The following is a 25135-nucleotide window of genomic DNA, read 5'->3' on the forward strand; positions in this document are numbered from 1 at the left end:
AGGTGGTAGAATCTCCTTCCTTAGAGGTTTTTAAGGTCAGGCTTGACAAAGCCCTGGCTAGGATGATTTAACTGGGACTTGGTCCTGCTTTGAGCAGGGGGTTGGACTAGATGACCTTCTGGGGTCCCTTCCAACCCTGATATTCTATGATTCTATGATTCTATGATTCTATGATAGCTTCTGCAGCTTTGATTTAAAGTAATCCCAGGCCTCCTCTACCTTTAGATCCATAAATTCTTCAGTCCAATCCACTTCCCTAACTAATTTCCTTAATTTTTGAAAGTCAGCCCTTTTGAAATCAAAAACCCTAGTTGCAGATTTATTTTTGTTAATCCTTCCATTCAGTTTGAACTGAATTAGCTCATGATCACTTGAACCAAGATTATCCCCTTTGATCCCACTCACCAACAACCAGGGTCTGTCGGTGTTACAAGTGTACTGTAGAACAGACTCACTGATGTCTCTCTAAGTGGTCTTGGTGCTGCTACATTGCACAGAGCACCACACCCAGGTGGTGTGTGGGTTACATGCAGATTACTTTCATTTGCTGCAAATTAATGGGAGATAACAGGAAATTCAATCTCCCTTCTGGTTTATTTCTGGGTTTTTTTATAATTTACTAATCAAATTACATATTTTAATCGATTTTTGTATTCTTATAAAATGGCATGGTATATTGACTCCTTGTTAACATACTTTACCAATTGAGCACTACATTTTATTGTCTGAGATGCGTTCTTAATTAGTTTTGTTTTTACCTACACCACTAGATGGCTGAGGAATATACTTTGGTGATTTTGCTATGAATTGACAGAACTTAAGTAGTGAAGTCCAGTGCACAGTGTATACAGTATACTTAGACTCTTTTGTGTTGACTCAAATGTTCCTAGAATGCATTTTAAGAAACCAGCAATATACAGCCAGCAAGTGGAAAATCAAGTCTTGCTTCCCGTTATATAATAAAGAAACAAAATGATCTATTTAGTGACAATAATATACACTGAAATACTTTGAGTATGTTTCCTTGTAGCATACCAAACAGCAACCCCATAGAGTCCCCTGCTGACCAAACTATACAATATTGGTGGCACTCCCTGCCTCAGTTTCCTTCCCTGAGGTGGGTCTCCTCAAATTTCCACTACTTTTCAGAGTCAGATTATGTTAGTAAGGCTCTGTGACAAAGTGAGAATCTTCTTAAATACTTTTGTGAATCTGATATGTGCCTCAATTTTCCTTATATTTTTCATGGCTGCCCACTGAGGGGAGGTGGAAGGACAAAGTTTGCTGTAAGAGACATAAATGAGTGTTGCCTAGCTGTCTGAGCCTGAATGCGTCATTAAAAGGGACTGGCCAAGGCTGAGCCCATATAACTGGAAAATCCAAGAAGACAATGGAAAACTCAATTACCAAGACATTGGCACAGAGCAACAGGAACCGAAAGGGAGATGGATTTCCCCACATCTTACCAGGGAAGCTGAGCAAAGACCCCAACTCACGAACAAAGGATTGGAGATGTGTGAAACGGGAGATAAAGTGTTGGCTTCTAGAGAAAGCTGCTAGCTCTCACTTGGGAACTAACCAAGGACGTGAGACTGAGAGAGAACCTGAACACAGAGTTTACTACAGCATGACTGGGGCTCTGGTCTGACAAAATGGACTATGCTTAACCTTCATTTCTCTGTGCTAACCTGCGGACTATAAGATTTACTATGCTAGGTGACTAATAAATGGTTACTTTGTTGTTGAGACATCTGCCTGTGTCTTTGTAAATATTCACTGAGAGAGCATTGTGCTCAGGATTCTGGCTTGGCTGGTCTCTGTGGCTCCCTGGAGAGAGACGGGCTGCTGATGTCAAAGGCCCAGTCTTGGAGGCCATAGGTCTGCCCCTGTCATCTGGGGCCTTGATACACTAGTGTTGATTTCATCATAGGCACACAAACCAATGAAATTTCCATCAATAATTAAAATTTACAGATAAAGTAGGGGAAATGCTTTCTTGAAAACTTAGTAGCATTAGATTTCAGGATATTTACTTTGTATATTTTGATGTGATGTTCACAACTTGTGTTTAAATAACAAAGCTTTAACGTTTGAATCTCAACATCTGCTGTAATTAAATAGTTGTCTGACCCACCCATACTTTCCTATGTGAAATTTAAATTAATAAATAAAAAATGCTTTAAAATAAACATTGTCATAATTTTGATGGCTAATAATCAAATTCTGTCAAAGTTAATAATAATAAAATGCCTGTATAACCTGTCATACAGCATCATCACCCTTTAGAACATAAGTTGCAGTAAGTAATGCCTTAGGCAACTACATAACTTTATCTTCATGTTTGCAGTAGTCAATGTGTTTTTGATGGAAAATATAGGGAAGTTTATGACACTGCAAAATCTAAGATAAACATCTCCAATAAAACTGACAAGATTGTATGGCTAACCACTGTGTAATTATTGGATGGATCTGTCTGCAATTAAATAAAGGCAGTAACTTTTTTCTCATCTTATTTTCGTTATTTGATGGGTGGTGTTACTGTTACTGTTTGTCAGTTTTGTCTTTGCTAACATGGAAATGGTTGCCTCTGTGTGAGAATGTGTTCTGGTTAAACATGAAGCATGAAGTGGGGTGTTGAGGAAGGTTCTGTGTATTGATTTACTTTTATTTATACTAAATAGAAAGTGCCAATCCTAGGCTCTGAGCACCAGTGACTTTAAAAATATACCATTAGTCAACCTTTTTAGAATATAATCCCAGAATATAATCCCCTTGCTGCAACTGAGATATAACTGGGAAAGACCCTGAGACAGGGTCTGCAGGAGGCTGGGTACTTCAGGGGACTCAGCCTGCGGGGTTACTACCTGGCCAGAGGGCCAAGCCACATCTCCAGAACTGACTAATGTATGGAGATCTGATGAGACCCACCTCAGGACAGGAAACTAAGGCAGGGAACCCCAGGTGGGCTCTGTTTGGTCAGAAGAGGTACTACAGGGCAGCCATGTCTTCTTATAATTGGTACAGAGCTGCTCCATAGCACTCTTGTCTGGCCAAACACAGCACTGACACTTCAGTTCCCTGCCCTGAGGCGGGTCTCATCAGACTTCCATACATTAGTCAGTTCTGGAGATATGGCTTGGCCCTCCAGCCAAGTAACAAACTTAACCTCTTCCAGGGTATGAAAAGTTCAACTAAACATTTCCAACAAAGGTTGTTCCACCCTTCATGGACTTCTCTTCAGCCCACCCTGCGGGCCTTGTTCTCAGCCTTTTTCTGGGCTACTCAAAATTTTGAGTCTTTCCCTGCTCTGGAATAGAGCATTCAGCCCTTCGGCTGGCTCCCCTGGAATACCCAGCTTTCTGCAGACCCTGCTTCAGGGCCTTCCATGTAAGCCTTCCTACTCCCTTTAGTTCAACATGGACCCCTCTCCTCCCTTTTTATGAGACCCAAGTATCCATTAAGATGTCACCTGAGCCCCTTAGTCCTGACCTCTCAGGCAGGGAAGCAGCTAATTCCAAGAAGCCAGCCCAACCTGTGCCATAATTAGACTCAACGAATCTCAGGCACTAAGTTTAACAATAATACTATACTTAACAAGGTTCTTTAGGACAAAGTGAGCCTTTCTGTGATTGTTTATCACTGTTATGATTATACCATTACTTAGCCTTCCCTGTATTTATCATAGGAAATACCTAGGACATTGCAAACACTGAGGTAAAGTTATTCAGTTATCAGAGGTGATTGGCCTTTTATTTTAAGGGTTACCACTGTTTTAAAACCTCCTATATTTTTCTTTGTATAAAATAAAACTGAGTTTAAAAAGCCCCCATCATTGATTCTCACATGTAAACCTGTAATTGCAGCTAGGAGAGCTTGCTGACAGATATATCTGATAGAATTACTAGTTATTCCTTTGGTGTTGAGTTAAAAGAACACCTTTCTCTTTAAACAATGTCTTTTTTTCCCCATAGGACGGAGAAAAGAAATGGGTGTGCAGACAGGGACATCTGAGAGAGTGAAGCCTGCTTGACTCTGTGTAGCTGAAAGTTGTAGAAAGAAAAGTAAAACTACCTCTCTTTTTCTATTACTCTGCAAGCAGTCCCCTACTGTTAAACGTCTGTCTTCAAGCACCTAAGCACCTGTCTTTGAGAGTGCTGCAAAGGTTCTCTTGCTGTGAATTTCCTCACTGACAAGGAGTCCTACACTAGTAAAAATATACCTATCAGATGAAATATCCTGTTGTGTTCTGTGTGGTCTGCAAATATTCTTATCAGCTTCTTTACTTAAAGGAATTATATATTTGAACAACCCCAAAAGTCCTCAAGTCATAACATGACTTGAGGGAAGTATTATGAACAGAACTACTTCTAATGAAATCCTAATTTATAATATAGGAGACAGATTTCAGTTAAGGATGTAAGGCACTATTGTAGCTGCACAGATTGCATATTACTGGCTATAGAATGTAATTGATTTTGCTGTACCTAAGGTACTTAATGCTAACATTTCCAAAAGCACCTAAGTCCTATTTTCAGGAGTGACTTAGGCATATAGGAACCTACTTACCTCAGTGAAAGGGCTGAAATCACTCTTCAAAACAGGACTTGGGGGCTTTTCCAAATCGTACCTACATTGCCACAGACTTTCCTAGGGACCTTGGGGAAGTTACTTCAGTATCAAGTTCAGCACCCAAAAATGCAGACCCTCAGGCTGGGATCCAGAATGGAACTTAGGTGTTATAATGCTGGGTGTCATGGCATCCAACTTTTAGGTGCCTAGAAAATCACAGGAGGAAAATTCTGATCTACAAAGCCAAGGTAGGTGCTTAGGCTTCCCATACAGTGCGTAGGGGGAGACGCACCTAAGAATGTGATCCACAAAAACCTGCCTGCTCAGTGAGGAGCCACCATAGTGAGTCCAATGGGAGATGTCAATGACTGGAGTGTATGCTAAGCACTGTCCCTCTCAGAGATAGGTCAGGATGCAGGGACGTGCCTATCACTGTTTAACACTCCATGAATGGGAAAACATTGCCTGGGGTCAGGTGACTGATTCATTTTTTTTTAAAGATGACTTCAGTAAAGCAGTTGACATGGTGCCACATGTGAAATTATTATTTAAATTAGGGAAGATGGGGAGCAGTGTAAGAATTGTAAGGTGGATAAGGAATTGACTAAAGGGGAGAGGCGACAGAGGCTGAAAGGTGAATTTATCAGCCTAGAATGAGATTATTGGTGGAATTCTTCAAGAAGTGGTTTTGGAATCAATCTTAGTCAATATTTTTATTAATGACCTTTGCACAAAAACTAGATGTGCAGTAATGAAATTTGATGATACAAAATTAGAAGGCATTATCAATACAGAAGATGAGTGGCATATATACAGGAAAATCTGGATGACAAAGACTGGAGTGACAGAAGTAGGATGAAATTCAACAGCGCAAAGTGCAAGTTCATGCACTTAGGGTCTAATAATTTCTGCTACAACCCAGGTCTTGGCATTTGGACATGACAGAAGAGAGAGGCCTGGGGATGTGGTTAGATCACAGGATGATTATGAGCTACCAATCTGTAGGTGTGAAAAACTCAAATGCAATAGTAGCATGGAGCAGGTGAAGCATTTCCAGTAGAGTTAGAGAAAAAAAATATTAATGCTATTGTATAAGGCACTGGTAAAACCTCATTTGGAATATTGTGTACAGTTTTGGTCACTCATTCTCAAAGATGAATTTACACTGGAACAAGTGCAGAAAAGAGCTACTAGGATGATCAGGGGAATGGAAAGCCTGTCTTAGACTTAAAGATCTTGGTTTGTTTAGAAACCAAGAAAAAGGAGGCTGAGAGGGGATATGACTGCTCTTTATAAATACATTACTGGGTAAATACCAGGGAGAATGAAGAACTATTTAAGCTAAAGGACAATGTTGGCACAAGAAAAATGGATCTAAACTGGAATGAACAAATTAAGGCTGGAAATCAGAAGAAGGTTTCTAACCATCAGAGGGATGAAGTCCTGGAAACTCCTCCCCATAGGAGTTGGGGGGAGGGGGGCACAAACAGTTTAATTAGTTTTAAGTTGGAGCTGAACAAATGGACAAGGGCAATTGTATGACAGGGTTGCTTGTGATGGTGGGGGCAGACATCTACAGCTCTGGGGCTCACTTCTGGTTTTGTTTGTTTCTAAAAGCTCATGTGTCCATGTTTCTGCCAGCCAACTGGAGGGGTCAGGAAGGAATTGTTTCCCACAACATATTCTGAGTTTTTATCTCCTTCCTCTGAAGCTTCAGGGATGCTGACAGCTGAAGGTGGGACTTTGGAGGGGGCAGGCCAGGAATCTGAGATGGTACCGAGCATTCTCTCTTTCTCAGGCACTTGGCTGGCTGATTCTTGCTCACATACTCAAAGTTTAACATGTGGAGTTGGGAAGGGATTTTCTCCCTAGTCAGATTGGCAGTGACTTTTGAGGGGGGAGGTTCACTTTCCTCTGAAGTGTGTGGGTGCACGTCACTTGCCAGAATTATCTGAGTATATCTCACTTAATCATTTCCTTGCCATTGTAGAGGCCTCAAGCACTGGTGCACCTCAGTCCCTCCTGTTCTCTGCCAGTGGCACATAATGGTTTAGTCTCCTGTGGGCTGTAATATTTTTATGTCCTTAGTGTTTAGGTGCTGGCTCGTGTTGGTGGCCTGTGATATGCAGGAGGTCAGACAAGATGATCTGGTGATCCCTTCTGGCCCTCAACTCTATGATTATGCATGTGTGAGAAACCCCTGTTCAAATACTTTCTCCTCCTCTAGCAGATAGGGGGAAACTGAAAGTGGGTCTCCCACATCCCAGATAAATGCTGTAACCACTGAGCTAAAACTTTTAAGATGGGCAGCCCCTCCTCTTATGGTGGTAACATTTTGATCACACCTACCAGATCTGGCCCCCAGATGACTGAGGCACTCAAACCCCTATCTTCCTCTGGTTTCTGAAGAGTTCTGGGTCCTAGGAACGGAGATAGGCATCTGGATGCCTAGACTGAGGCACCTGTGCACCTACCCAGAGGCAGAAAATCAGGCACCTAGGGAAAATTTAGGTAGCCAAGGAGTTAGATGACTACAAAGTTCAGAAGTAGTGTTGTGGATCACAGTGGTGCCACAACTGGGATTTAGGCACTTAAACCCAAAATGTAGGTACCTAAGCACCTTTTGTGGATCTCATCCTTAGACTTCAGTGCCCACTTTTGAAAAATTTGGCCCATTTTTAACTTCGGTCTTAATTTTGGCATCAGTAAAACTGGGTAATACTCTTGGCTATCTCACAGAACTTTTGTAAAGTTAATGCAATTTATGCTGTGACAATTTGGATAATCTGTCCATGTACAACACACAATTTCCAGGTTGACAGAAATATATGCAGAGAATTCATAATCTCAATCTACAAACTCCATTTTGATGTGAGGCTAATCCACCTTCTGTTTTTTAACCTCCATATTGGGATGAAATTTTAAGGAGCGGTTATCCAGGTCTGCCAAGAGAAGACAGTTGTTAAACCTTGATAATGGTTCTCTATTTGCATAGAAGCATCCTTTGTCAGAGTTATCTACTGCCCAGAAGAACAAGTCTGCCTAGGTGGGCTGGTAACTAATGCCCAGATTCACAAATGCTCTTAGGTGCTGCATTGCTCAGAATCACAATGCCAAACTTTTAAGCACCCAGAAAATACTGGAATAACAATGGGATCCACAAAGCCTGAATTAGGTACTGAGGCTCCCTGTACAATGAATGGTGAGAGATAGGTGCCTAAGAATGGGATCCAGAAAAGCCAGCAAGCTAATGGGAGTTGCTCACATGAACCAGGGAGTGTTAACCCTTCCCCTCTCTTGTAAAGAGGCACCTATATCTGCTTATGATCCATAGACTGGAACCCTCTCTTGAAGTCGGGTGATGTAGGTACCTAAAATGTTTCTTGCAAGAATGAATTAGGTGCTCACCCAGCTCCACACAAGTTAGAGGTAGGCCCTGTCTCATAATCTTTATCCCAGTGGCTAGGATGCTCATCAGGGATGTGGGAGATCATGGTTCAATTCCCCCTCTGCCTAATACAGGATTGGAACAGGTTAGTGCCCTAGCAACTGGACAAGGGGATATTCTGCACTGGGTCTCTCTACAAAGTTATTCCACTTTAAGTGACTAAATAGTTAAATGTTTAGTGGGCCTGAGGTATGAGAATCTAGGGGTTATGGCACTCACTTGAAAGAGGTGGGAGATGCATATTCAAATCCCTTTTCATAAGGCGGAGGGGGAGAATTGAACGGGGGGGGTGTCTCCTACAGCCTAGGTGAATGACTGAATCATTGTGCTACACTTATGTGGAGTTAGTCATGCACATCTGCCAGATTGGGCCCAGCAGACAAGATAGACACTCCTTTTCCTATCTCCATCCAGTCTGAGGAATTTACTGAGGCATAGGCACCTGGATGTCTTTAGTGAGGAAGCAGTGCACGACATGACCTGAGGCAGAAACATAGGTACATAAGGAACATTTACAGTAAAAATGTAGGTGCCAAGGGAGTATAGGCTGTCCAGCTTTAGAAGAGCTGTGACACTTGCATTTAAAACTTTCAGTGAAACAACCCCAAAAGATTGAGTTGTATTTACTCTGCGGTGCCAACGTCGCCAAGTCTTGGTTGGGGCAAACATACGGCCTCCGCGACACATATTTCCAAAAGCACCTTGGCCAGAGCGATGAGTTCCACCACCTCGCACTCGGGGAACACGAGCAACAGCTCTTCCAGTACCCCAAGATTCAGCACTGGTCTGATGTCCTGCAAGTTCACTGACAGCATAGGGTTGTCTATTGTTCTTGCACAAATTGGTATGAACGAAGTTCACGATATCAGGGCGAATAGGAGCCTTAAATACAGCAGGCATGGTGACATTTTTGCCTGATACCTCCCCCTTTTCGGAGTACACAGAGATGTATCTACTGAATGTCCAGCAGGATTGCATATGCTTAGTATTGTTGCTATAACCTGAGGACTAGGAATAGGGTGGAGGGGAAGAAAAAGAAAAAAAAAGGAAAAAGTATGAGTGAATAGTCATCTGACTTTTTACATAAGTTGCCTTTCGCCATAACTTTAACACTTGAAATCTGCTGAGCTGGCTAAAAAACTTGCAATTTTGAAATTTTTGACTAACAAAGGACAAACTTTTCACAAAAGTTGACAAAAAATTTCCTGATACTGCCCTACTGAAGATGTGAAACTTTAGCCATTGAGATGTGTGAAAACAGCTGAAATGAAACACCTGATTTTTGTTGTCGCAGCAGCTGTAACACGTTTATAATGGGGTTTTATCTTTAAAACCTGTTAAGAATGGTTTCTCCTTTTCTGAATTAAAATGGTTTTGCAATCTATGGAAGGCTCTTGCCTAACTAGCGCAATGACTATTTAATGATTTATCCACAATGGAGCAGTCACTGAGTTGATGGGCAGGTGCAAGAAACTGACTGACCCTCACCCTGTTGCCTAGTGGTTAAGGCAGCCACCTAGGAGGTGGGAGATCCAGACTCCAGTTCCCCTGCACCGATCACTTTTATTATATGATCTGTAAAAAGGGGTAAACAGTGGGGTGGCAAAATTTACAGACAATAGAACATTTCTCAGTATAGTAAAGTCCAAAGCTTACTGTGAAGAGTTACAACGGGCTCTCCCAAAACTGGGTGACTGGGTGACAAAATGTCAGGTGAGATTCAATGGTGATAAATGCAAAATAATGCATATTGGGAAACATAATTCCAATTATGGATACAAAATGATGGGATCTAAATCATATGTTACCACTCAAGAAAGAGATCTTGGAGTCATTTTGGACAGTTCTCTGAAAACGTCTACTTAGTGTGCAATGGCAGTCAAAAAAGCCCACAATTTAGGAACTATTAGGAAAGCGATAGATACTAAGACAGAAAACATCATAATGTCACTGTATACATACATGGTATGCCCACACCTTGAATACTACATGGTGTTCTGGTTGCCCCATCTCATAAAAAGATATATTAGAAGTGAAAAAGATGCAGAGAAGGGCAAAAAAAAAGATTAAGGGTATGGACATCTAGAATGGGGCAGCAGTGCACATGCCCAGAAGCAGAAACTTAGGCACTGAGGGTACTTTTACGCTGAAAATTTAGGTATGCACAAGGTTAGGTGGGAGTTTTGTGGATCACAGTGGAGCCAAAACTGAGACTTAGGTGCATAGTTACCTTTATGGATCCCACCCAGGAGGCCTGTGTGAGATGCAGTGTTGGGGTGGGGGGAGTTCAAAGAGAGGAGAGTGGCCCTGAGTCAGATTGCCCGCAGTTTGATAAATTCCGGCTCATCCTGCTTCCGGTTCAATCAACGCTCTCCTCCTGTCTTTCACCCTCCTCCTTCAATAAATGCAACTGCCTTCTGGGGTCCTCTGCACCGGCTATATTCTAATCCCAGACACCTTAGCTGCTGTTCCTTCAGTGGCTCCTCTGGAACCACACCTGCCGGGAAAGAGTCCTGCAAGGGAAGGATTAGAGCTGGCTGGGACAGCAATGGTAATGTTTGGAGGGGGAGGAAGGCAGGAACAAGCAAGTGGGGTCCATACACTAAGGGGAAGGAAGGAGGGGGGATGAGCAGAAAGAGTTCAGAGCTGGCTTGCTTGCTGCTGCCCCACAGCCCTTCTGTGAAAAATGATGGCTGCTTAGCTTGCTCACTCTATCCTCCTGCCATGCTCCCCTGTCCAAAACCAATAGTCTGCTCCTGGTTAGCCCCTCCTTCCCTACAGACTGCTCCTTGGAGGGGATGGGCAGAGTAAGTGGCCCAGAGATACTTGGGTGTTCGTGGGGTATCTCCTCTTTTCCTCCTTCTCCAGTGTCTCCACCCACTTCGTTAGCTACTCCCTGTCTCACAACACCACCCGAGTAAGCAGTGTAAAGGGACAGGCAGGCAGAATGAACTCCAGCACACTATGCTCTGGAGCACTGACTTTGGCTTTTCTCATGAACATGCCTGCTTTCTGCATCTAGTTGCACAAATCCAGTCCCACTTGGGGTAGTTTTGGACAAAGTTGAAAGTCATGGGAAACTGAACTTAGCACCTGCTGCTATTGAAGCTAGATGTGCTTGTGTTGCTCTCAGAATGGAGGGCAGGGGATATTCAGGTGCACACAGGGCTTTTCTGTTGTCCTTACAGTTTACCCAATAAAGGGGAAATGCCCTTTTCTCTCTTCGCACCTTCTCAATATCCACTGAAAGCCTCTGTCCCCACACACTCGCTATCCCCTGTGTCCCATTGGTTCTATTTATCCTCCAGGGTCAGCTTTCTGGTCCCCTTCCATCTCCAAATTCATGCTTCTGAAAATATGGGAGGGTCCAATGTTATTTTGAAGGACTCTCAAAGGGGAACATGTTGGTGGGCAGGTGTTTCCAAAAGGCAGATGGATAACTTCAAAGCTGGGTTTCTCTCATCTGCATGCAGTGAATTAATCTGTCATTGGATGCAATGGAATTGGACAGCTTATTGTGAGCTAGTGTTTTAGCCTATTAATATACCTAGATATTTTTGGTCATTTTCAGTCTTGCCTGTTCAGCTGGGGTTTCTGCTCACTTTTTCATTGTCTCTGTAGGATTTCCCATCATAGCAGTCTTCTGCATTTTTTCTAGAGGTCAGGCAGTCCCTCCTGATAAGTAAATTATTTACTAGTGTTTTTTATAGCCACATGGAGGCTCTTTAATTAATCTCTTAAATTTTCTTGTTTCCTTCCTCATCCCTGCTATGTTTGTCGACCTTGAGCTCTGTATTGATAGGAGTCCCTTGGCTGGTTGCGATTTTGCCACCCCTCTGATTCATGTCCTATGCTATTCAGTTCTGATATGTAGTTCAATTTCTTTTCCTCCAGTTTTATATATGGAATTGCAGTTACTGTGGGGAATCAGACAAATAGAGAAAGCACAAACAAGGAGAAGTGGGGGGCAGAATCATAGGAATGAGTTATTGCATGGCTGAGGGAAAACTCCATTTTAACATCTAGCATAAATACAGAGGAAGAATGGGCCCTGGGGAATATGCCCCAATTTATTTTGTTGTGGTGGAGGGGAAGGGAAAGGATTTAACTCCCAAAAGAATGAGCATTGGTTTGGAGGAACAGGAACTCTGTGCAAAGATTAATTCAAACTTAGGTTTAAAAGCTATAAATGCTCCTACTTTGTTTTTTTTTGGGGGGGGGGGAGAAGGGATATATCTGGCCCATCCCATACCCCAAGTTTCTGTCTCATGTAAACATTCCTTGACCTGCAGATAGTTCTCTATAGTATTCAGGGTTGGTCATAGCTGAGTTACGTAGATGATCCCGTTTCATGCAGGAAGGAGGGATCCAGGCACAGAGAAATTTCCTTCACCTTTGTCTATTCCGGGAACAATCCTTTCTCCCACCACCTTAATTATAGGCTTAATAAGGCTTGTCTTGAACTCAGCATACAAAGTCTTATGAGAAATAAGGAACACTTTATTTTATAACCAAAAATCACCTCAGTGTTCACGTACATTTAGCCTGACATCTATAAGTCTTACACAAGGCTTTGAATGTCCCTTACATAAGTTTGTACTCCAATACAGGCAAACATTCTACAATTAATACTATGTTAGAGAGGATGCGACATAGGTATCGTGCAATAGCATGACTGAGAAAACAAACATGGGCAAGTATGTTGGACTAGATGACCCTTTCTTCTTTTTGTAAAATGTTTGTTTATTGCTACTTACAGTTTAGACACTTAAAAGCTTGGCAGAACTACCAGTTCTAAGAGCTGGCCCAATCTGAATCACTGAGGCAAAGAAAGCTTGCAGTGATGTATTACCTTAGGTGCTAATCATGAGCTTGCCAGCAGCCACGCCACCTTGTACTGTGAGCCTGTAGATTTCACAAGGCTAAAGATTTTGGACAAATTCAGGGCTTAGATAGGGGCGAAATATCACCAACCCTTATCATTCAAAAATCAGCCAAACTCCCCACTACCAGCACCAAAAAACAAACAACAAAAAACCCCTGCCTGACTTTATCTTCCTTCTGGTTTTCAAGCCTTTAGCATCACTGGTAACATTTCAGACTTCTTTTCAATACTGAGGGATAGAAAATTACTCTAACAAACATAAAGCTGAGATTCTCATGCACCCACTCAACTCCAGAAGTGGGGGCTTTAAAAAAACTTCAAATAGGGTTAGACTCACAATAAAATTGCAGGAAATGGCATCAGGGAGAAGTTCTAAGGAGTACTGTAATGGGGGGGTACAGACTCTGACCCAGAGCCAAAACCAGGACTTGGTCACTGAAGTCTAAAATTTAGATAGCACTGAAATCCGCAAAACAACTGCTAAGCTGCAGCCTAAAGTTCCTAGGGAGCACTTTGAAGACTTTTATAGCAAAAATGTAAGTGCCTAAATTTCTGCCTCTGGGCATGTGCAAAATGCCTCAGTGTAGGCATCCACACACTTGTCTCAAACCTACGCCCCTGTGCAATCCTCAAACCAGTTGAAGATGGGTGTTCCCCTACCTACCTCATCTGCTGAGTCTGATCCAGTAGGCATTCTCAGAGGATACCTAACTCCACACAAATTCATGGGGGGAGGTGAGAAGGGAGGCCTCCTTTCTAACCTTTAGTCCAGTGGTTAGGGAATTCACCTGGGATGTGGGAGAAGGCATTTTAACTTGGGTCTCCTGCTTCTCAGGTTAGTGCTCTGATGACTGGACTATGGGTTAATCTGATGTGGGACTCTCTCTGTCCCAGTAAAGCTGTTTCACTCTATAAATAAATATGCATTTGGCCAAAGAGAAAGACTCTATTGACTTGCAATAATTAGGCCTACAAATTTACCCTAATTGTGAGTTTTAGTTGAAAAAAAGTGAGTGTAAGTTAATAAAATGTTACAATTTGTAATAAATGTTGATGGGAATAGGTGCAAGAAAACCAGACAGAGAAATTGGATTAGTCTAAACCAAAATGGTCAGGCTGATTTAATCCAAAAACTGTAAAAATTATGCTTGTTAACAATAAGTGATGTGAAGCTGAAAATTAATAAACAAAAATGGTGTCAGACAGGAGGCCCAAATGGTGGACAAATTAATGAGCGGATGGACTATTTCACCCATCACTCCCTTTTTGGGTTATTAAAGACGCTTTTTTTGGGTGGGGCAGATAGAAAAGACGGACAAATAGATGGAGGTTCCTGGAACAAGCTTTCTCATCATGGTTATCACCCCCACCATCTCCTGGGACCCCAGACCCTTTTTGCCCGGATCATGAGGGACATCCTGACCAACTCAGGCTGGAGAGAGGGATCCAGATGACACTGCCACCCCTACCAGTTCCATCTGAATCCCAGACTCGTCTGAGATGAAACAGGATCGGACTTTAAAAGCAGCAACAACAGTTCCAGCCTATCTCAGCTAAAGGTCTTCTCTTGTTTTGGACTTTAACAGCAGCAGCAATAATAACTCCAGCTTATGCCAACTAACTTCTTCTTTTACTCAAAAGGATAGTTATTACCATCTTTAATACCATCTAAGGCCTTGTGTACACTACAGGGGAAAGTCACTTTTAGCTACGCAATTTGAGTTACGTGAATAGAGTAACTCAAGTCAATGTAGCTTATATCTACTTACCACGGGGTCCACATTACGCGATGTCAACGGGAGATGCTCTCCCGTTGACTCCTCTTACTCTCCTCGATCCGGTGAAGTAAAGGAGTTGACGGTAGAGCGATCTGTGGTCAATTTAGCGGGACTTAACTAGACCTGCTAAATCGACCACCGATGCATCAATTGCCGTACGTTGATTCCCCTTAGGTAAACCCTAAGAGATTGTCAAACAAAGGGGTTTTCTTTCTAAAACTCTCTTCATCTAAAGGGAAAGGGAACAAAACCTCACTTAAAGCATTTGAAATATAAAGTATTAACTGTTTTTACTATTTTTCTATGTCTTTAATAAAAAAGGTTAAAAGGGCTTTAATGGCATATTTGCAATGGTACTAAGCAGACTGAGGTCTCTATTTGCCAAACCCCAAACCTTGTTTAAAACTATTTAATGTTGGACAATGACAGCATTATGTTAAAGCCATCTAAATTAATACAACAAGACCTGGAGCTAGGGTATGCACCTGAGATGTAAGAACCCCTGTTCAAATCCTTTCTCCTCGTGAGGTCTGGGGGGTGAAGCAGTGGCATAGCCAGGAAGGGACACTTGGGTGGGCTCCGAATTCTGGTGGGTGGGCAATGGCAGGGGGCAGGGGTGGGGGACAGGAGGGATCGGGGCTGCCTTTCACTCCCTCCAGAGCCCCAGGAGTGCACCCAGCTATGGGAGGAGATGCCGCTCTCCAGTGGCAACGGCTCCCATCTACATCGCCCCATGCTGGGCCTGGCTCCCACAGCGGCAGACCTACCTTTTTGGAGGATTTCTCTGCTGCTGCTGGACCGCCTGCCCACTCACCCACCCTCCTGCCAGTGGCCAGATTACCTACTGGGTCTAGGAGCCATGTCCAGGGCCTAGCCAATTGGGGGACACCAGAAAAATAGGTGCTCCTGCCCTCTACACGCTCCAACCCCCTGTCCAGTGCTCCAGCTGGGGAGCAGGGTCAGGGCATGGGTGGGCAGAGTGGGGCAGGATCCTACTCCTCAGCAGGAGCACCGGGTGGAGCTGGGCAAGCGCCTGCACCCTGGCCCCTCTTCCCGGCTGGAGCGCAGGGCAGGTGGGCAAAGTGGGGCGAGCCCGTGACCCTGATTCCCAGCAGGAGGGCAGGGTGGAGCTGCAGCTGGGCAAGCCCCCACACCCTGATGCGCTCCCCAACTGGAGTGCTGGGTAGGCAGGCGGAGCAGGACAAGTCCCTAACCCTGGTCCCCGGACAAGCCCCCATGACCCTACCCTCCTCCCTGGCTGAAGTGCCAGGTGGCCAGAGTGGGGCAAGCACTGTGGCCTGAGCAGAGCCAGGGGTGGGCCTGGATGCTAAGTGGATGGGGCGCCGCCCATCCAGGCCCATCCATGGCTACGGCACTGGGTTGAAGTGGTGTTTCCCATGTTACTGGTGAATTCCCGAAGCACTTGGCTAAACGTTCTAAGGAAAGAGGATTCCGTCTGCGACTGTATTGTGTGGAGTTGAGTGTGCACAGAAAGGGCTTAGATAGCTCACTCCAACAAAGAGTTCCTAACTGTGGATCTCAAGCAAAGGTAGGTGCCTAAGTCTCAACTAGGAGTGGGGCTTAGGACACATCCCTTTCCTCGGTGTTTGCTATTGCCTAGCTTAGGCAGCTCTGCAGCTAGCATGCTGACTTTCGTGATCATATTCTTAGGCGCCTAGATCTTCCCATGCATTGTATAGGGAGGCTGAGTACCTAACTCAGGTTTGGGGTTCCACTGGTTGGCTAGACACCTATAAGTCAAGTGTTGTAATGCTGTGGATTTGGGCCCCAGTTCCTCAATTAGAAGCAAAAGAATGAACTCCTTTCCCTTGGGAGGGCTATAGCTGGTTGTTTATTTCTGCAGGGATTCTTGAGGGAGAGTGATCACTCTCCCTACAGTGTGTATGATAACACCCATTGTTTCATGTTCTCTGTGTATATAAATCATCTCCCCACTGTATTTTCCACTGAATGCATCCAATGAAGTGAGCTGTAGCTCACAAAAGCTTATGCTCAAATAAATTTGTTAGTCTCTAAGTACTCCTTTTTTCTTTTTGCGAATACAGACTAACACGGCTACTACTCTGAAACCTGTCCAGATACTGAGAGACATGTCCCCTTATTTCATCTCATTCTGACCAGCCTATGTATTGCTAACAGTAGAGTAACACATACTATGAGCTAGACTTGAGTTGTACTCCGTCATAGAGAAATATACAAGTAACACTTAAAAACACATCGCAGCAAATTCTAGTTAGACCAAAATCATGCAGAATGTTAGGGAATGATGCACTGAAGTGTATACAGTCCAATTGTGATACAAAGGCAATAGTGCTTTAGACTTATTCTCAAGAAAACTGTATATAGACAGGAAAGGGAGGCCAGATACAACTTCTGAAAGTCCTAAACAGCCAAATGACAAAACCCCATACATTAGACCTGTGAAGATCTTTATTACTTTGTGACTGCTATTCTCAGTAAGAAGGTTCAGAAGCATAGATTTTCCTCTGGAAGAATTGCTCAGTCAAGAGATGCACTTTTGCTGTTATTCCTGGTTATACCATTTACTAAACATGATCTTCCTAGGAAAATAACATGTCTCAGGTTATAGGCAATAGAATGATTAACCAAAGGTAAGATAAGCAGTGGACATCTGCAAATTTACAGTGGTCAGAATGTTTGCTTTAGTACCTATCCAAACCACCAAAATATGTGCAACGTAAAACCGAGAAACCACATGACCTTACTCGTGTATCCCTTGCTCTTCCTGACTCTATCCCTTTCCAGCCTTTTGTTGTCTGTGGTCTTTGTATTGAATGCAGAGTTATATTGTAATCTCTTCAAGGCAGGAAACCTTGTCTTTCTATTTGTTCTGCAAAACATGCTGTACATTTAGGCGTGTTTTGCCATTGTTGTCAGAAGACAAAATTGGATGTAAATACCCAGGCACGTATTCACTAGTTCTCTTCTAAACTAATATTAGAAATACCAACCGCACACACACACACACAAACCCTGATAGGCTCCCTGCTTCCATTGTTCCAAAATTACTTTTCAATCAGAGCAACAGAAAATGCTGAAGAAAGTGAGTCAGGAGAGAATGTTCTGCAATAGTGCTGCATTTAGGCAATTCAGCAATTTACACACAAGTGGGTTTTTATTTAGATATGGCAGTCTCAATTAGCATCTCATTAGCAATAAGCTGTATAAATAGGCATGTTCTGAAAAAGAGGAAAAATGTCAATAGTCTGCTGGCAGGCACTCAGTATCCCAGCACCAAGCTTTCAACACATATAGGAGCTCTAATTAGAAGCTTATCCATGTGCATGCATCACTCATTAACTGCCTCTTTTCTGATAGGGAATAATGAATTGAGCCCTTTAATCTGACATTAATAAATTGCCACCATTTTGGGAGGTATTTGAATGTAAAATGGTGATGTTCATTATCAAAATTATATTTGATAGTTGGGTTTGTGCTGGCTCATTTAGAGGGATAACTTTCATATAATTAGGGCTCCATTCCAAAAAGTTAGTTGGTTGTTCATGATTTTTCCACAAAGTTAAATGAGCATCTGGATATGTGCAGAATAAGAAATCAAAATCTAAAATGCAGTGGTGCATACTAGGGTGTAATGCCATATTCCGATGATACACAGAAAAGAAATTAAATGTAGCCTCATACAAATGCCTCAAGGAAAAGACTGGTGAAAAAAACCCACATCTTATTGTTGCATTTCATCAGTGTAACCCTAACACATCAGAATGGATTTAATTCACTGTACAAGATAAAAGTTTGGGACCTATGTGAAGCGTCCTGTCACTTGTTCTGAATCAGTGCCCTGTTATGCAAGTTTTTAATCAATCTTTATCTAATTTTTGTATAAACGGAAAAGTGATCGAATGTGACTCACTCATATTTTTATTTATATATAGAATAGAAGTCCTCAGATGGGGAGTGCTAAGCGTTATATTATTGAAAATGTGCAAAGACAAAGTCAAATGTGGCCGTCAGTCAGAATTTATACAGCCAATAACTAAAGCTCAAATGGTTTAAAGGGAAAAGCTTAATACTATGTTAACTGATTATGAACTAGAACAAAGTGATCAGTACATTACATGCAACAGCCTTAATGTCACTCAGACAAGGTGGGTGAGGTAATATCTCTTATTGGACCAACATCTGTTGGTGAGAGAGACAGACTTTGAAGTTTATACAAAGCTCTTCTTCAGGTCTGAGAAATGTACTCAGTGTCACAGCTAAAACAAGGTGGAACAGATTATTTAGCATAATTTCAAGGGATCATTCAAGGTGGAGTGGCCTGTTAACAACTCTGTAGTCAGAATGGCGAAAGGAGAGGAAAAAAAAGGGGGGCGGGATGGTTTAGTGGTTATAGATTGTAATTTGCCATAAATCCAGTGTCTCAAGTCAGTCAGTTTTTAGTATCTAGCAAAGTTATGAATTTGAGCGCCCAGGATCATATTTTGACAGTGTTGTACGGGTTTCCTTTGAGCATGAGAACTGAAGTCAGATATAGAATGATTATTTTGTGAAAAGTGTTCAAGCACAGGTGAAATGGTGTTTCTGTCTTATCATTTTCTTATGTGAGTTTATTAAAAGGAATAAATGATTCTCTGGTTTCACCCATTTAGTTTCTAGGGCTTTAGTGCAGTGCATGAAATACACCACATGTTGTGATAGGCATGTGCAGGCCCATGGATCATGAAAGGTGTGTTGTAGGAGGTGTTCATCATTCTAGCAGTGGACATATGATTACAGGTTTTCCATCTGTTGTTCTGGCAGGGTCTGGTGCCATTTTCAGTTGGTGTGTCCTGGTCCATGAACAGGTTTTTTTTTGGTGAGTTTGCGGAGGTTGTTTGAACTTCAGTGGAGGGGGTTCAGGAAAGATTTCTTTCAGGATGTGGTCCCCATTCAGTATGGATTGTAATTGTTTGTTTGATATCCCATATGGGTTCCAGTGTGGGGTGGTAGGTGACAAGTAGGGGTGAGTGTTCAGAGGGGGGTTTATTTTCATACTGAAGTAGGTTGTCTCGGTGTATTTTGGGCAGTCCATTCCATGATGTGATCTACTTCTCTGGTGGAGTGTTCTTGTTTCGTGAAGGCACTTTTAGGTGTGTTAAGATGTATATCTTCTAATTTCTCCTTGGAGAATATTCTGTGGTCTCTGTGTGCTGGCTGTAGATAACATATTTCTTGGTGTGTTTGGGATGCTTGCTTGATCTGTGAAGGTAAGTGTGGGGATCCATGGGTTTATTGTATATGGTTGTCTCTAGGTTTCCATTGTTGCTCCTGATTGGTGTACAGGAAGTTGATGCTTGTATGGGAGTGTTATAGAGAGTTTAATGGATGGGTGTTGAAAATATCAAAGTATCTCAGGTAAATCATTGGTCTCTTGGTACATTTATCCAGAAATTTTTTGAGGTGTCCCGTGAAGAGGCTGGCATATCAGGGAGTTATCCTAGTACCCATGGACTGTTTTCATGGTTTGGACAAAGTGTGTGTTTGTTGAATGTAATTTTTTTATGTGTGAGGATGAAATGGATGATTCTGGTGATGTGTTTGAAGTGGATATCTGAGGGTTGTCCATTATCTTGTAAATATTTGATGTAGGCAGTAATGCTATCATTGTGAGGGATGTTGGTATATAGGGAGGTGACATCCATTGTGTCAAGAATGGTGTTCTGAGGGAGGTTGTTAATGTTGCAGAGTTTTTGGAGGAAGTAAGTTGTATTCTGGAGGAAACTTGCCTTTTGTTTGGTGAGCAGTTGAGGATGGTTTCTATAAGCTATAATATTCCTTCAGTAAGACTGCTGTGGTCAGATATGATAGGTTTGCCTGGGTTCCCTTGTTTGTGTATCTTGGGAAGCATGTAGAACATCCTTGGAGTAGGGTTTTAGGGGAGGAGGTTGTAGAGTTTTTCTTGGAGCTTTTTGGGAAGGATTTAATGATATCCTTACATTCTTGAGTTAATTATGATGTGGGGTTGTCTTTGAGTTCATCATAGAAGGTAGCGTCAGTCGTCAGTGGTTCATCAACGTAATCATCATGGTTGAGAACTTCAATGGTGCCCCCCTTTGTCTCCTGGTTTGATCACATATCTGGATTTCAGGGACTGTATAGCTGTCCTCTTGGTTGTTGGTGGTGAGACTGTGGAGGATTTGATGCTTTAGGATTTTGCAGTATTTTTTTTTTCTGAAGTAACCAATGTAATAACCAAGAGTGTTTTTTTCTGCATTGAGGTGTCTGTCTGATTATTATTTTTCCTCACGACTGTCAGTGGGGAATGATGATTGTGGGTTGTGTTGTCATAGTTGTGAAATAATTTTTTGAGTCAGCAGAAGAATGTGTCCGCTTCTCTACATGTTAGTATGGTATCAAGGTTCTGTGGTGGGGCAAGATCATTCAGTTTCAGTTAGGGATAGTCTTGATAAATGGATTATGTTGGGGTGTTGTGTAGTGTCCATGTAGGGAGTACTAGTGCTATGGTTTCTCCCAGAGGTGGCATTCTGTGGTTGTGGAGTTGTAGCTGGCTCCACTTTTTGTTTTAGTGTTTGATGGCTGTCATCAGGGGCATTTTTTTGTTTGTTTTTTGATAATTGTTTTGGGTTTCTTGCTTTATTTCCAGGTAAGTTTCTTGATATATTTTTTCCTTCTTCCAGTGTGCACAAGCGTGTGATGATTTTGTGTTTAGGCAGTCTTTTCTAGAACATGTGAGGTGCAGTAAGTGGTTCCTCAGTTTTTCTGAAGTCCTTGAGAGCTGTTCAGCATATTTGGAGTCTTATGTAGTGATTACTCATCTCACTCATGCATTTTAACTTAATTTTATTTAAAACTTTTTGTGTGAAAATTTTATCTGATGTAGTAATTGTCTGTCTATAATGTACTTGTCAGAACCATAAAAATTCATTATTTGTGTTCATAATTGGATTCATTTCCCTCTTTTCCATTAGATAGGAGTGTTTGTGATATGCAGATAGTAAAATGGTAGGAAAGGGTTGTAGCTCACTAAAGTCACTAAAATAGAGAGATTTTATAAGGCTCATAGACTCATGGGCTTTAAGGTAACAAAACACGATCATGATCATCCAGTCTGTCCTCCTGTTCAATGAAGGCCACAGAATCTCATCTACCCACTCCTGTAATAGACCCATGAACTCTGGCTGAGTTACTGAAGTCCTCACTCATGATTTAAAGACTTCAAGTTACAGTGAATCCACCATTTACAGTAGTTTAAACCTGCAGGTGACCCATGCCTCATGTCTCTTTTGTCTTAGGATGAATGGTGCTCATATAATGCTATTCATAATTTTGAGGCCCCTTTATATTAAAAGAGTTAATGGTGCATGTAAGCTCAGAATAAGATCCTAAGTGTTTTAAATGCTGTAGAGGCCTAACCACAAACCGTAACTCACTTCAGGAGTCCTACTCAGGCAATTACACATATGAGTAAGGGTTTTATGGATTGGGTCTGGTTACAAATATGCAGATGGTTGTACTACACAATATTGTAGAGTAATGGTGGATGTCAAAGAAAGCATCCATAATTAAACCTTTCCTGGGTCACCTACAACTTTGCTGTTTGTTTGAAAATTGCTAGGATGTTATTGGAAGTGGATCCCTAAATTGGCAAATAAGTTTTAACAATATCCTAGTCGCTTGCTTTGCTGACCTTATCCACACAAATAGGTTACGGCTTTACTGGCATTAATAGGACTGCTCATCTAAGGACTACTTCTGTGACTAAGGATTTGCAGGATCTATCTGGAGTTCTCATGTTTTAATTGATAGTAAATGTTGTTTTAGAAGTAAAAACATTAAAATAATTTTAATACCCCCTATATTTTTCTTTTCTGCAAATCCTCAATTGAATTGCAATTGAAATCAAACTGGGGAAGATGGTATTGCAGAGTATCAATAAGTTATGTGATTATGCTAACTTCAGTTTCTCCATCACATAGATTAATGGGTGATAGCATAATAACCTTAAAATCATCTTGCACAATGTCAAGAGGCTTAAACAATCCCATAAAAAAGGAAGCACCTGTGATTCATGGAAAGAAAATAGACTGCCAATGCAGAAATTTTTATCTCTGCAGACAGTAATTGCAAGGAGCACTTTTCCATTGCATGTGTATTTCAAAGAACCTTCTAAAGCATGAGGTGCAGCAAATAGCCTTTTCATGGCAAAGCAGCTGCTGCTTTGTGGCTTTGTGGCAGATCTTTATAAAAAGATTTTTGTTAATTTTACAACAGTATGATTGCATAAGCAGGTGCCTTTCCAAAAAATGCTCTTAAAAATAAATGTTCACATACTGTGCACAGTTAAAATTCACCCTCCATTCTGGAATTTATTTCATAAAGAGATTAAGATTACTATAGTATCTGAGCCCCTCAGAATTTCTAATGTATTTATCCTTACAACACTGCTATGAGATAGGGAAATATTGTTATTCCCATTTTGCAGAAGGAGGAACTGAAGCACAGAGAGACTAAGGCCCAGATCCTTAAATGTAGTTGGTGTTTTTCTGCCTTTTTAGGCACCTCAGTCCACCATTGAGGCACCAGACATTTTCAAAGATGCCACTTAGCTGCTTCCTAACCCCATAGACTCTTATGTTTCCACTAGTCAGTATCTGCAAAACTTCCCCGGTGCTGATGCTACCCTACAGCTAACAAGCTTCTGAGAGCCCTAGTGTAACCTACACACCTCCTGGGTATATGGTGTTTTGTCCAATCTAGTGGCACCAAGACCACTTAGAGGGAGTTAAATGAGTCTGTTCTACAGCCTTAGCTAACAGGCTGGTGGCTTTTAGCTTATGTGGTAGAGGTTCATGCACTAAGCTCCAGAGGTGCCCGGTTTGATCCCGCCTGCTGATGATCGGGGTCTGTAGGCATTACACTAGCACAAGTTGAGACTCTGGAAGCTGCATTCGCAAACTAAGCAGAGGAATGCTGTTGTATTAATATAGATGAAACATATGAGCCCAAAGAGTCAAAAGAATTACCCTGACCATGAAACTGTCCAACATTAAACAGTTTTAAACAAAGTTTGGGATTTGGTATACATAAACCTCAGCCTGACTTAATACCATGGCACAAAAATCATTAAAAATAATTTTATCCCTTTATTAAAGGTACAGAAAAGAAGAAAAAGCAGGTAGAATGTGAAGTGTAATATATAAGGTTTTAATTTTAACACCATCACCAGCTTCTTTCCCTTTCACTAGAGATGGTAATTAAAAGGAAAGCCCCTCTATTTGACAATCTCTTTTTGGGGGATAAAATGAGTTGAGATGGGCTGGAGCTGTTGTTAAAGTCCAATCCCATTTTCTAGAAAACCAAACAAGATAAACATGTAAAAGGGTAAAGAAAAAGAACAGCACATGTAGAAAATGCAGCTTCTGTCTTAGGTGTTGACTTTCACTTGCGATCTCATTGTGAGAAAAAACACAGGCACAACACACGGTCACTCCAGGACCTGGAAAACTTGTACCAGCATCGAGCTGTTTAAGGCATTGCATTTAGCTGCCTTTCTGGCCACAAGTTTACAGCACTTTTGCAAAATATGCAGTTTTGGCCAGCTAATCCAGTCTCCTAATAGACAGAAGAAAAAAATGAAAGAGATAGGAAGGAGAAGAAATTACGTGGGGAAGGAAAAGGATACAGGGGGGAGAGCAACCAAGTCTCAGATCCCAGGTGGTAGTCAAGATTTAGCTTGAGTCAATGGAGGAGGCAATGTCATCTAGGTCCCTCTTTCTGGCCCAGTTTGATCAGGACATCTCTCGGGATTAGGATGAGGAAGGTCTAGGGTCCCAGGGGATGGTGGGGGTGGCAGCCATGATAGTGAATCTTGCTCCTTCCCCTTCTCTCAGTCAGCCAGCATAATGGGAGCCAGTCTCCCCCCAACATTCTCTTTTTGAGAACCACAAAAAGGAGTGATGGGGAGAACAGGCCATCCTCTTGTTATTTTGTCCACCAGTTAGGCCTAATTTCCAACACACCCATTCTGATTCATTGACGTCTAGTCCCATACTTCTCTTGCTTGCCAGGCATGATCTTAACAGTCATTGAGTTATACATGTATGCCTTTTTGTATTTTATTTGGACTAATCCAGTCTCCGTCTCCTTTTTGGAGCCTTTCCTATCAACATTTGTTGTTATAGGTTATTGTGACATTTTATAAACTTGCTTTTAATAGTTGAACTCACAATTAGGATAAATTTGTATGCTCAATTATCACAACAATGCCTGTTGCCCCAGAGGGGCCCAATCCTGTAGGCATATTCAACCCATGCCTCAGACCTGATAACTGTAATTCTCTCCCCACCCCCCACAAGGGGGCCATGTGCTCGCCACCAATAGGTAGAGTGCTCATACAAAAGACATCTGGTGGCACAGGGAAACGTAGGGTGACTGTGAGAGAGATATCAATCA

The 25135-nt window shown here is 42.1% G+C and overlaps 1 long non-coding RNA gene across 1 annotated transcript; it reads left to right on the forward strand.

Annotated features, from left to right (window-relative positions):
• The first annotated feature begins 20935 nt into the window (after positions 1–20935).
• Positions 20936–23654, forward strand: LOC122459626. The gene is made up of 3 exons (XR_006280432.1): positions 20936–21959; positions 23500–23503; positions 23644–23654. It is a non-coding gene; the product is annotated as an uncharacterized LOC122459626 (long non-coding RNA).
• Positions 23655–25135: the final 1481 nt, after the last annotated feature.

This window comes from Dermochelys coriacea, chromosome 3 (genome assembly GCF_009764565.3).
Source record: "Dermochelys coriacea isolate rDerCor1 chromosome 3, rDerCor1.pri.v4, whole genome shotgun sequence".
NCBI classification, from domain to species: domain Eukaryota; kingdom Metazoa; phylum Chordata; order Testudines; family Dermochelyidae; genus Dermochelys; species Dermochelys coriacea.